We start from the raw sequence: 14,895 nt of genomic DNA, 5'->3' as shown, positions 1-14,895 counted from the left end.
AAGTATATAAGGATAAGGAACGGATAATTCAGATCGTAAAGGGAGATGAAAATATAATAGTCATGAAAACTGGAGTGCGGTTGTAGGGGGAGGAGTAGAAGAAAGGGTTACGGGAGAATATTGGCTTGGCACTAGGAATGAGATAGAATAAACACTAGTTGAGTTCTGTAATAGCAATAGCGAATACTCTGCTCAAGACTCACAAGAGGAGGGCGTATACTTGGAAAAGGCCGGGAGGTATGGGTAGATTTCAGTTATATAAATTCCAAAATCAGTCACTGGATCGTAAGGGGCACCCTGGAGCGGATAGGAGTCACATCACAATATAGTAGTGGTGAAGAGGAGGCTGAAGTTTAAGAGATTAGCCAACAAGAATCAGTATACAAAGAAGTGGGATACGGATGTGCTAAGGAATGACGAGATAAGCTTGAAGTTCCCTAAGGCTATAGATACAGCAACAAAGAATAGCTAAGTAGGCAGTACAGTTGGGGAGGAATGGATATCTCTAAAAAGGGCAATCACAGAAGTCGGAAAGAAAAACATAGTCACAAAGAATGTAACTGCGAAGAAACCATTGGTAACAGAAGAAATACTTCAGTTGATCGTTGAAAGAAGATAGCACAAAAAGATTCAGGGAAATTCAGGTATACAGGAACACAAGTCGCTGAGGGATGAAATAAATAGGAAGCGCGGAGAAGCTAAAACGAAATAGGTGTATGAAAAATTTGAAGAAATAGAAAAGGAAATGATTGTGGAAGGACTGACTCAGCGTACAGAGAAGTCAAAACAACCTTCACTGAAATATAAAGCAACGGTGGTAACATTAAAAGTGAACTGGAATTCCACTTTTAAATGTAGAGGATAGAGCGGATGGTTGGAAAGAGGGAGGGAGAAGACTTGTCTGATGTGATAGAAGAAGAAACAGGAGTAGATATAGAAGAGATAAGGGATCCAGGATTAGAATTAGAATTTAAAAGAGCTTTGGAAGACTTACTATCAAATAAGGCTAAATAAACAGATAACATTCCAACAGACTTTCTAAAATCATTGGGGAAAGTGACGGCAAAACGACTATTCATGTTGGTGTGTAGAATGTACGGGTCTGGCGACATCCCATCTGACTTTTACAGAAATATCATCCACAAAATCCCGAAGAATTAAAGAAGTGACAAGTGAGAGAAATATAGCATAGTCACTTAACAGCTCATGCATCCAAGTTGCTGACAAGAATTATCTACAAAAGAGTGGAAAAGAAAATAGGGGATGTTTGTAGAGGATCATTTTGGCCTTATGAAAGGTGAAGGCACCAAAGAGGCAGTTCTGACGTTGCGGTTGATAATGCAAGCAAGAGTAAAGAAAAACCAAGACATGTTCATAGATCATCGTCTGGAGAAAGCGTTCGGCAGTGTCAAATGATGCAAGATGTTCGAAGTTATGAGTAAAATGGGGGTAAACTGTAGGGAGAGACGGGTAATGCACAGCACGTACAAGATCCAAGAGGGAATAATAAGAGTGGAAGACCAAGAAGGAAATGCTCGGACTAGAAGGGTGTAGGACAGAGATGTAGTTTCTCGCCCCCTACTGTTCAATCTGTACATCGAGGAAATAATGACGAAAATAAAAGAAATGTTCAAGAGTGGAATTAAAATTGAATGTGAAAGGATATCAATGATAAGACTGGCTGACGATATTAAAAAGTAATACAGGATATGGTCTGAGAGAAAATTGTAGAAAAACGAACGTAATGAGAAGTAGCAGAAATTAGAACAGCGAGAAACTTAACATCAGGGTTGATGGTCACAATGTATATGAAGTTAAGGAATTGTGCAATGTAGGCAGCGAAATAACCAATGACGAACGGAGCAAGGAGGACATCAATGGCAGATTAGCGATGGCAAGAAGGGCATTCCTGGCCAAGAGAAGTCTACTAGTATCTAACACAGGCTTTAATTTGACGAAGAAATTTCTGAGAATGTACGTTTGGAGCACAGAACTACGTGGTAATGAAACACGGATTGTGTGAAAACTGAGCAGAATAGAGTCGAAGCTTTGAGATGTGGTGCTACATACGAATAACTGGTGAAATCTGTTAAGACATGAGGGAATAACTTTCATGGTACTATAGGAAGCTGCAGAGAGTAAAAACTGTTGAGGAAGACAGAGACTGGGATATATCCAGCAGCCGGCCGGTGTGGCCGAGAGGTTCTAGGCGCTTCAGTCTGGAACTGCGCGAACGCTACGGTCGCAGGTTCGAATCCTGCCTCGGGCATGGATGTGCGTGATGTCGTTAGGTTAGTTAGGTTTAAGTAGTTCTAAGTTATAGGGGACTGATGACCTCAGATGTTAAATCCCATAGTGCTCAGAGCCATTTGAACCATTATATCCAGCAACTAATTGAGAACGAAAGTAGCAAGTGCTATTCTTAGATGAACAGACTGGCACAGGAGAGGGATTCGTGGTGGGCCGCATCAAACCAGCCAGAAGATTTGTGAATGAAAAATAATTAAATGAAAGAAATAATTAAAATAAAAAAGAAAATTATTTCGGGACTGGAACGTTAATTATAAATCACAGAGAAGGTAGGGAAACAGAGGATTTCAGATTCTAAGAATTTCAATTTAAGTTCACGGGGAAGTTCTTTGTGGAATGAAGAGTTTTGTGTCATCCGGATCATGATTCACACTGCGTCCTAACCCAAGGGTGTCGGACTGTGAAGTGTTATTTCGTGACTCTGAACGACTGTTCTTTTCGACGGGGAAAACCCGTTGCGCGCGCCTGGCGCTGTGAAGCTGGCAGGGCGGAGCACGTCAGAGCTCCCCAGGGAGCGACGGAAATCAATCGCCGCGCGGCTCGCGGCTCGTGGCTTGTGTGGCGAAGCGGGCGATGGAAGACGGTCGGCGTGCAAGAGGGAGTCGGAGGAAACTGCTGCACAACGGATCACCGTAGATCCCAGAGTCACTCGCTGCGCCGGAGGCGACAGTAACGCAGCCTTTGCTGGGCTGGCAGAGGCCAAATAAAACTGCTTTTGCGTGAGTCAAAAAAATGGTTGAGATGGCTCTGAGCACTATGGGACTTAACTTCTGAGGTCATCAGTCCCCTAAAACTTAGAACTACTTAAACCTAACTAACCTAACGACATCACGCACATCCATGCCCGAGGCAGGATTCGAACCTGCGACCGTAGCGGTCGCGCGGTTCCAGACTGTAGCGCCTAGAACCGCTCGGCCACTGCGGCCGGCCTGCCTGAGTCATATGGAGTATCTTCGCAAGTATGGGTTTGGGTCGACGAACAATTGACTAATGGAACCCAGTGTGCTATATTGAAGGGCGAATTTTCCACAGGATGCGCACAGGTAGGCTTAGTAGCATCCCTACTGTTTTCTGTTTACAGAAACGATTTGTTAGAGAGAATCAGCAGCGCTATGGGAATGTTCACTGCCGATGCTCTTGTGTACGGGAAAGTAGCGTCGCTACGCAGACGTCAGGAACTGCTGAGATATTTGGACAAAACTTCCTATTCCTATTATAAATGGCAGCTATTTTTAAATGTGAAGTAATCCCTTTAATAAACAAAAAGAATGGTGTGGTACAGGGTGCCGCAGTGAATCGGGCTATTTCCAATACTACTAATGGTGTGGCAGCAGTGAGGAGCGCGATGCTATCGCCGTGCAGAAAACTTTAAAGCATTATTTGTTCCCCCTCCCACGGCCATAGGTGTGTGTGTTCTCCTTAGGGCAAGTTGGTTTAAGGTAGATTAAGTAGTGTGCAAGCTTAGGGCCCGATGACCTCAGCACTTTGGTCCCATAAGACCTTACCACAAATTTACAATTTCCTTTTTTTCTTAGTTACAATGGAGTAGTGCGCAGGAGTGCAACGTGGTTAGGCTGTAAAGGTGTTTTACAAAAACGTCGACACGTGATCGCTATGATTTGTTCCATAATCCCGTGACGTCAAGACCTGGGAATAAAATTTTGAGACCTCCGGTTCGACAGTAAATGAGAGAGACGATAATGGAAAAAAAAATGTGTGCACTTGAGAACATGGCGGCAGTGAGAAAGACCACACAAACGAGTCGACGCCACTCGGTGCGTCATCATTCTATGGCACCCGAGCTTTCAGACCGCTGGATTTACGAAACGATTTTCATTTATACGCCTACAAAATTCAAAGTTTTCATGCACTACAGGAGTGGGACTGTGGAAACCAGTTTTGCGACACATCTGCAGTGGATTAATGGAAACCAGAATCTTGGGTTACAACCTAATGATGTAGGATGAAGCCCATTTGGCCGGCCTGACTGGCCGAGCGGTTCTAGGCGCTACATTCTGGAACCGCGCGACCGCTACGGTCGCAGGTTCGAATCCTGCCTCGGGTTTGGATGTGTGTGACGTCCTTAGGTTAGTTAGGTTTAAGTAGTTCTAAGTTCTGATGACCTCAGAATTAAGTCCCATAGTCCTCAGAGCCATTTGAACTATTGATGAAGCCCGTTTCCATTTGTAGAATATGTTAACAAACAAAATTTCATATAATAGACCAATTTTTTTGTGGTTTGTGCTTCCATTCTTATCAACCAGAGCTACCACTTGTGACGTCATTGGTGCACAGTCCAGTGCCATATAATGTCTGGGTTGTGAGACCACCGCGCGCTCTTCAACTTTGCGATGATCAGGGCCTAGTGTGTGCTTAACTGCACAACACCATCTTTACTGAGGGTATTTTAAGAAATTTTTATCTCAATCGCTTCTTTTGTGAGGCCGTCATAGAAATCATTTGTCTGTTTAATAACAGATATTTTGTCGAACGGCATTTGGTCTCCTTTTTCCAGAGGATGTTCTGCTACAACTGTTTTCTAAGTTTACCTTTGATGGAAACTCTTCAAGTTTTCTATACGGCACACTCTCTTACCAACATAAAACTGCCAACATGATCAAATCATTCAAAATAATGGTTTCCAAGCCGCTTTGACCACCGAGAAAATAATTCAAAACCAATAATTAAAAGCTAATTCAACAAGCTTCCGAGATGCGATCGATGGATTGGAAACCTGAAAGAAATACGCGAGAAACCACTCCACGGCTTCAAAGTTACTGCATGTTGTGGCACATCTTCTTTTGCCGTTATTAGGCCGTACTTCTTTGAAGAGAAGAGGGAAAGGGCTGTAATTCTGATAAGAGAACGCTACTTTCACATGTTGGGAACTTCTGAACTGCAGTTCCTCAACTGCCTGTGAACAAACACGTGTCCTTCCAGCAAGATGTCACAGTGCATAAAGTTCAAAGGCAACTGTGAACAATCTTTCTCTGGTTCATGTGATCTCGGTACACGGGCATATCGGATGGCCCGCGAGATCCCCGGCCTTTCGACCTGTGATCCATTTCTGAAGGGATACTGGAAATCACAATTATTTAGTTCTCCAGCATCACACACAATTCAGGACTTGAATCGTCAAATTCAGAAAGGAATATAACGAATTCCCATGTACATGCTGCAACAGGTATTGGGTGATATCAGCAGAAGACTTGTCGAGTGCGTATGGAGGGATGGGGTGGGGGCGAGGGGGGAATATAGAAGACGTTAGTTTTGGAAAATAAAGACTGCTTTTAGTTTCTTCAATTTGAAAACTAAATTCTTTTATGTGTTTGTGTGTATTTCCAGTATATAAAGCTGTTGATAGCACTTTCAAAATCGCTCGATTCGTTGCTGCATACTGTATCCGTTTACAAGGTTAATAATGGATGTCTTGAAAACGTCACATCGTGTAAATCTTTATTGGTAATACTAGTTTAGCGCCCGTTGCTTCGCTCACGTAGACTGTAAGGCCTACAAAGATTTTTTATTTTTATTTAATCCAATTTTCATGGTATTCACAAACTACAAATTCTTGTAAGCTTTTCACGCTAATTAAGGGCATATAGGCATGGTCTTTTCCGAATGTACTTCTGACCAAAAATCGATTCTGGTAGCTGGAGCCCAAAGTTTTTGTGAATTATGCCTTTTACAGTCTCATCTACATCTACGTGATTACTCCGCTATTCACAATAAAGTGCCTGGCAGAGGGTTCAATGAACCACCTTCAAGCTGTCTCTCTACCGTTCCACTCTCGAAAGGCGCGCGGGAAAAACGAGCACGTAATTTTTCTGTGCGAGCCCTGATTTCTCTTACTTTATCGTGATGATTATTTCTCCCTATGTAGGTGGTTGCCAACAGAATGTTTTCGCAAATCGAACTGGTGATTAAAATTTCTTGAGAAGTTCCCATCGCAACGAAAAACGGCTTTGTTTTAATGATGGCCACTCCAATTCAGGCATGTTTGTGGCACTTTTGTTTCCCCTATTTCGCGATAATACAAAACGTGCTGCCCATCTTTGTACTTTTTCGATGTAATCCTTCAGTCCCACCTGATGCGGATCCCACACCGCAGAGCAATACTCCAGAATATGGCGGACAAGCGTGGTGTAAGCAGTCTGTTTAGTAGACCTGTAGCACCTTGTAAGTGTTTGCCAATGAACTGCAGTCTTTGGTTTGCTCTACCCACAACAATCTATGTGATCATTCCTATTTAGGTTATTTGTAATGGCAATCCCTAAGTATGTAGTTGAATTTACAGCCTTAAAATTTGTGCGACTTATCGCGTAATCGAAATTTAGAGGATTTCTTTTAGTACTCATGTGAGTAACTTCAAACTTTTCTTTGTTCAGGGTCAAATGATTCAAATGGCTCTAAGCCCTATGGGACTTAACATCTGAGGTCATCAGCCTCCTACACCTAGAATTACTTAAACCTAACTAACCTAAGGACATCACACACATCCATGCCCGAGGCAGGATTCGAACCTGCGACCGTAGCAACAGCGCTGTTCCGGACTGAAGCGCCTAGAACCACTCGGCCACAGCTGTTCAGGGTCAAATACCACTTTTCGCACCACAGAAATATCTTATCTAAATCATTTTGCAATTCGTTTTGGTCATCTGATGACCTTACAAGACGGTAAATCACAGCATCATTTGCAAACAATCTACGACGCCTACTCAGTTTCTATCCTATGTCGTTAATATACAGGGTGTTACAAAAAGGTACGGCCAAACTTTCAGGAAACACTCCTCACACACAAATAAAGAAAAGATGTTATGTGGACATGTGTCTGGAAATGCTTAATTTCCATGTTAGAGCTCATTTTAGTTTCGTCAGTATGTACTGTACTTCCTCGATTCACCGCCAGTTGGCCCAATTGAAGGAAGGTAATGTTGACTTCGGTGCTTGTGTTGACATGCAACTCATTGCTCTACAGTACTAGCATCAAGCACATCAGTGCGTAGCACCAACAGGTTAGTGTTCATCACGAACGTGGTTTCGCAGTCAGTGCAATGTTTACAAATGCGGAGTTGGTAGATGCCCATTTGATGGATGTATTAGCACGGGGCAATAGCCGTGGCGCGGTACTTTTGTATCGAGACGGATTTCCAGAACGAAAGTGCCCCGAGAGGAAGACGTTCGAAGGAATTGATCGGCGTCTTAGGGAGCACGTAACATTCCAACCTATGACTCGCGACTGGGAAAGACCTAGAACGACGAGGACACCTGCAATGGACGGGGCAATTCTTCGTGCAGTTGACGATAACCCTAATGTCAGCGTCAGAGAAATTGCTGATGTACAAGGTAAGGTTGACCACGTCACTGTATGGAGAGTGCTACGGGAGAACCAGTTGTTTCCGTACCATGTACAGCGTGTCCAGGCACTATCAGCAGCTGTTTGGCCTCCACAGGTACACTCCTGCGAATGGTTCATCCAACAATGTGTGAATCCTCATTTCTGTGCAAATGTTCTCTTTACGGATGAGGCTTCATTCCAACGTGATCAGATTGTAAATTTTCACAATCAACATGCGTCGGCTGACGAGAACTCGCACGCAATTGTGCAATCACGTCATCAACACAGATTTTCTGTGAACGTTTGGGCAGGCATTGTTGGTGATGTCTTGGTTGGGCCCCATGTTCTTCCATCTACGCTCAATGGAGCACGTTATCATGATTTCATACGGGATACTCTACCTGTGCTGCTACAACATGTGCCTTTACAAGTACGACTCAACATGTGGTTCATGCACGATGGAGCTCCTGCACATTTCAGTCGATGTGTTCGTACGCTTCTCATCAACAGATTCGGTGACCGATGGATTGGTAGAGGCGGACCAATTCCACGGCCTCCACGCTCTCCTGACCTCGACCCTCTTGACTTTCATTTATGGGTGCATTTGAAAGTTCTTGTCTGCGCAACCCCGGTACCAAATGTAGAGACTCTTCGTGCTCGTATTGTGGACGGCTATGATACAATACGCCATTCTCCTGGGCTGCATCAGCGCATCAGGGATACCATGCGACGGAGGGTGGATGCATGTATCCTCGCTAACGGAGGACATTTTGAACATTTCGTGTAACAAAGTGTTTGAAGTCACGCTGGTAAGTTCTGTTGCTGTGTGTTTCCATTCCATGATTAATGTGATTTGAAGAGAAGTAATAAAATGAGCTCTAACATGGAAACTAAGCGTTTCCGGACACATGTCCACATAACATATTTTCTTTCTTTGTGTGTGAGGAATGTTTCCTGAAAGTTTAGCCGTACCTTTTTTGTAACACCCTGTGGATCAGGAACAATGAAGGGCTTGTAACACTTCCTTTAGGAACGCCGGATATTAATCCTGTTTTACTCGATGACTTTCCATCTATTACTACGAACTGTGGCCTTTCTGACAGTAAATCACGAGTCCACTCGCAGAACTGAGACGATATTCCATAGGCAAGCAGTTTGGTTAGAAGACGCTTGTGAGGGACAATGTCGAAAGCCTTCTGGAAATCTAAAAATATGGAATCAATTTGACATCCCTTGTCGACAGCACTCATTACTTCATGAGTATAAAGAGCTAGTTGTGTTTCGCAAGAACGATATTTTCTGAATCCGTGTTGACTATGTGTCAATAAATCGTTTTCTTCGAGGTACTTCGTAATGTTCGAACATAGCACATGTTCCAAAACCCTATTGCAAATCGACGTTAGAGATATGGGTCTGTAATTCAGCGGATTGTTTCTACGTCCCTTCTTGGGTATTGGTGTGACTTGAGCAATTTTCCGGTTTTTAGGTATGGATCTTTCTGTGAGCGTGCGGTTTTATATAATTGGTAAATAGTGAACTATTCCATCAGTATGCTCAGAAAGGAAACTGACTGGTATACAATCTGGACTGTAGGCCTTGCCTTTATTAAGTGATTTAAGCTGCTTTGCTACACTGAGTATATCTACTTCTATGTTTCTCATCTTGGCAGTTGTTCTTGGTTGAAATTCAGGAATATTAAGTTCGTCTTCTTTGGTGAAGCAGTTTCGGAAAACCATGTTTAATAACTCTGCTTTAGTAGCACTGTCATCAGTGACTTCACCTTTGTTATCGGGCAGTGAAGGTATTGATTGCGTCTTGCCACTGATGTTCTTTATGTATGACCAGAATGTCTCTGGGTTTTCTGCCAGATTCCGAGACAGAGTTTCGTTATGGAAATTATTAAAAGCATCTCGCATTGAAGTACTCGCCAAATTCGAACTTCTGCTAAACTTTACCAATCTTGGGGATTTTGCGTTGAAGCCGGCCGCGGTGGTCTAGCGGTTCTAGGCGCGCAGTCCGGAACCGCGCGACTGCTACGGTCGCAGGTTCGAATCCTGCCTCGGGCATGGATGTGTGTGATGTCCTTAGGTTAGTTAGGTTTAAGTAGTTCTAAGTTCTAGGGGACTCATGACCACACATGTTAAGTCCCATAGTGCTCAGAGCCATTTGAACCACTTGATTTTGCGTTTTTTTAAACTTGGCATACTTCTTTCGTTGCTTCTGCAACAGCGATCTGACCCGTTTTGTGTACCATCAGTTATTAATTTATGTGGTGTATACCAGTCAACTGCCGTCGATACTATCTCTTTGAAATCATTCCACATCTTTCCTACGCTTACATGATCAGATGGGAAGGAGCAAAGACTGTCTCTTAAAAAGGCGTTAAGAGGATTTTTATCAGCTTTTTTTTAAATAGATGTACTTTGCGTTTCATTTGATTCAGCCTAGCAGCAATTCAGCATAGGAGATAAGTCCATAGCAACTTTCATCCCTAACAAATACTTCTTTATATCGAACCGAGAAATGAAATATCAGTTTTCATAAATTTAGCTTAACATTTTTTTAACGCAACTAAATAATTTCTTAAGAATTTTCATCCACTCTTGAAGTTCGTTAGTGGATGAATTTCCAGAAACACTGAGAAACGTATTTTGTAATTTCCAACCGAGAAGTCAAATGTAAATAGTCATAGATGCAACCTTAAAAATACTTCAGTAGTTCTAGAGCAATAATTTATTTTCAAAAAGCTTTCATCTATTATTTTATCCCCTTAGTGGTTGAATTTCCAAAAATGGTGGAACACGTATTTTTTTCCTGACTTAGAGACCAAATACCAGTTTCAATAGCTCTAGCTTCAAAATTCCATTAATGCGACATACTTTCAGAAAGTCTTTCATCCGCTATTTAACCCTCTTAGGAGTGGAATTTCGGACTATCCTCTCTTAAACGATGCCTGCAGTATAAGATTCACACACACTACAAACTTCAAGTATCTGTCCTTAGCGGTTTTGAGTGGGCGATAATGAGTCATTGAATAGTTTTCCAAAACAGTGAAACACTATTTCTAACTGAGAAGCCAAATTTAAATTTTTATACATTTAGTTTTAAAAATGGTTTCATAATAAAATATTTTCACAAAAAAATCTCATTCCCTGTTTCACCTCCTTAGGGATTCAACTTCCAGAAACGCTGGAACACCTGGTTTTTTATTTGTAACCGAGAAATCAAATATCAAAGTAGCTTTAAAATACTTTAATAGTTCTTTAATAATGATAAACACATCTTTTTTAAAAAGCTTTCAGCCACTATTTCACACCCATAGGGTTAAATCTCCAAAAATTCTGAAACAGTATTTCTTTATTTTAGATTGGGAAACCAGATACCAATTTTGAAGGTCTATCTTCAAAAATTGCTTGAAGGCGAAATTTTTCAGATTAACCTTTCATCCCATAGTTCATAGCCTTAGAGTTGAAATTTATAAAAATCCCTTCTTAAGCGAATCCTGTAGTGTAAGATCCACATCTTCTCCTAATTTCAGGTTTCTGTCCTTAGCTGTTTGGGCTGAGCGGTGATGAGTCTGTCAGTCGGTCAATCGGTCAGAAGATCGCCTCTTATCTGTACAGAACATCAAGGAGCGACGTGAAATACGATCACGTGTAGGAATGGTGTTAGGGATGGTAAACGGAAGACTTTAATATTTTGGATAGCGGCTCCAAAATGGGAACGTACCTACAAAGTAAATCACTTACAAGGTATTAGTATGACCAACTGAAGAGTACTGCTCCAGTTTTTGGAGTCCATACCAAATAGGCATCACAACAGATATGGAACAAATTCAGATACTTTCTGCTACGTTCGTAGAAGTTCGGCAAAGTTCATACGAAAGTGTAAAAGAAATGCACGGCTTATTTAAATGAGAAATATTCGATGAAAGACGATGTAGTTCTTGTAAAACCCTGTCGGGTGGATTTAGAGAACCTCTACTCAAGGAATACCGCGACACAATTATGCTTCCACCAACGTATATCTCCGTAGGGCTCGTCGGAGTAAGTGAGTTTGCGGTGATTGCAGAGGTATGTAGACAATTATTTGCTCCTTGTTTCTTGAACGAATAGAACGGGAGATAAAATCAGTAGTGAACTTTATTTTGTTACCGACGTTAGGGTGATAAATGTTATTTGAAGTAGAATAAGGTCTTTAAAATAGGTGTCATAGTGAGATCGCTCCTGTTTTCATTTTATTACAAACGTAATCTGTTTTAAATATGGGTTTACTTTCCCAGCACCAACAGACTTGCTGCAGTGGTAACACCGGTTTCCGTTCACCGACGTTAAGTGCTGACGGGCTGACGAGCGTTGTTGGCAAGCGGGCTGCACTCAGCCCTTGTGAAGAGGCCAACTGAGGAGCTCCTTGAGTGAAAAGTAGCGGCTCCCATCACGAAACCTGACCACATGCTCGTTCATATCCGCATCCAGTAACTCAGATCGGGTAAGAATGAAACGGCATTCGGTCGGTACCGTTGGGATTTCGTAGACAGTTTCAGGCAGAACTGAGTTTAGTACTTACGCTCCTTGCATTAATTATGCACATATATAATGGAATTGATAACTATTACAGGATTCATGTTATTTTAATGTACTTCATGGTTTTTAATTTTAAGTAATTGTCATATACGGGATACACAGATCAAGCGCGAAAAGCAAGAAAGCAAGACACACTGGTTATGCCTACGCGATGTTAATTATACATATTTCCGGGGTTTCACAAGACGACCGCACAAAAACTACGAGGCGTTCAAGAAATTGCAATTTCATTGCACAGAGTGTCTCTGCAGTTTTCGACTCTTAATTTGCACCATAGCGCACTGGCAATAGGGACCTGGCGTACCACAACATGGAGGCTTAGCATCCGCTCCGTAGTGTTACATCGATTTAGTATTGTCTCGCCCGCAACCCAACGGACGTATTTCCAAAGTGCGCTGCTGCCACATTCGTATCAGCGGCTTTAATTAACTGCACACACGTACTGACGTTTGCCTGTCACTAACGGGGCCCATATTGAACACCTGTAATGTGACTTAGAAACTTGGAGAGAGATGTTCTGTCCACTGAAATCTGTCTATTTTCTGTATGTTTTAAAGTTTTTGTGCAACTGCCTTCTGAAAGCCCAGAGGTACTTATGAATGAGGCTGCGTAGGCATAACCAAATGTGTCTTGCTCTCGCTACTTTTTGTGCTAGATTTGCTCATTTCATATACGGCAATTCTCTACAACAATCCTGTATAATTCCACGATTTTTGTTATTAGTTTACTTTGACACCAATTATCATGAGCATTTTTTTTGCCAAATGGCGCCTATAACCAATATCATGAACCACACATTTCAGATGTACTTACTTGCAAACAGAAACGGAAGAAGATTTTACATGCCTTAAGATATTAATGTCACCTTTTCTCTGCTACCTACTGTAGTATCTTATGATGACGAGTGTATGCCAAAAACTGTTATATCAAAGAATATAACTGTATCTAAAATTAAAGGAATTTCACAAAAAGTCAGTCACAGATCTGCTTTAACTGAATGTCCTTTTCTTCCAAAAGCGATTGTATTGGTGCGAAAGTACCTTATGCCAAGCATTCCATTTATATGCAGATGTAGTCAGAAATGTTGTCTAGTAATTATACGTTTCATAGTTATGGCAAAGTACAGCATCGAAATTACTAAACAATCAACAGATCAACAAAGAGATCTGTTTGAAGAGCCAACTGATAATCTTTGCGTTTTGAAAGCAAACTGTTTGCCAGGAGGCGATCCAAACACAGCTCTTAGCGATGCATGCGAACAACAGGAAATCCAGCCCTGAATCCTGGTCTTTTCGTAGACGTACAGTTGTCATTGCAGATCGGTATCATTGGAAGTGACTGGTCTCGCATCAACGCACAGAGACATGAAGAGCACATCTGTTTCTTCTAATTCACTGAAAACTTCTTAAACCGTTTTGTTGTTCATGATTTAGAAAACACCATCTGTGTAAAAGCCTGCAGCAACTATGTAATTAGACGAGATATACTCAACCAGGTGTTCAAGAAATGGAGGGTTAGGAGCTTAAATTCGCTTGCAAATACTACTGATGTTTTTCAAATTGACTGTCAGTCAGAGTAAACAAACTGCACTGTTTACAGTTATGTACGAAGTGGCCTGTGACTTCATCAGTAACGGGATAACGTGGAACAAAGCAATTCTCACCTGTATGTCGAAATGGAAGGGCGGTGGCTGTACGTACTGTTATGAAGTTAAATCAAGAACCATTAATCGCGAATCTTCATGAAGGCATCGATTCATTTTGATTATGTCTATTTTTGTTCACGAAAGTGGTATAGTAGAACATTCTGGGGCAATCCTAGAATCCCGAAGGACGCTCACAGTGTGATTTACAATCTTAAGTCTCACGTGTCCTTACATGGATGCATATTTACAGTCCCGCTTGGTGAGCTTGTTTGGGTTTTGAGCCACTATCTGAATCTCCATTGCCTCTAATTATATCGCCGAGATCAAGTGGCTAAACGACATGCACAGAAACGTGCCTTAGACAGCGGCCTGATGCTCACGCAATGGAAATCAGCAGGGACGGAAACATGAACCGTGGCAGGCCGGTGTGGCCGTGCGGTTAAAGGCGCTTCAGTCTGGAACCGCGTGACCGCTACGGTCGCTGGTTCGAATCCTGCCTCGGGCATGGATGTGTGTGATGTCCTTAGGTTAGTTAGGTTTAATTAGTTCTAAGTTCTAGGCGGCTGATGACCTCAGAAATTAAGTCGCATAGTGCTCAGAGCCATTTGAACATCAACCGTGAAATCTTACAATGCCTGATCAAATTACATTGCTTTATTGGATTAAATAATGATTTTAGTTAGCTGAAATTCCAAAATATTAATGTGAAAATATATTAATCAAAAATTCTTGCTCTCTGCTTGACGGTTTAAACGACTGCTGAAGACAAGGTGCGTATTTGCAGCGTGAGCGCTCCGTGAGGGCTCCACCGTCCCCTGCCTTCACGTTATTTACATGCTACTACGCTCGCGCGCTAAACAGATGCGAACTCTTCGCAGAGCCTGTTGGGGGACAGCGAGCTGCCTCTACTCACGTGCATGCGCAGCCCTCGCATATACGTTTGCCTTAACACCACGCGGCGAAGAGTGCCGTACACTCTGCGACCGTACAACGCTATTCCGCGAAAGACAACACAGCTA

The sequence above is a fragment of the Schistocerca nitens genome, chromosome 2 (assembly GCF_023898315.1).
Source record: "Schistocerca nitens isolate TAMUIC-IGC-003100 chromosome 2, iqSchNite1.1, whole genome shotgun sequence".
Lineage (NCBI taxonomy): Eukaryota > Metazoa > Arthropoda > Insecta > Orthoptera > Acrididae > Schistocerca > Schistocerca nitens.
The sequence above is the reverse complement of the archived record's forward strand: the minus strand, read 5'-3'. Positions refer to the sequence as shown.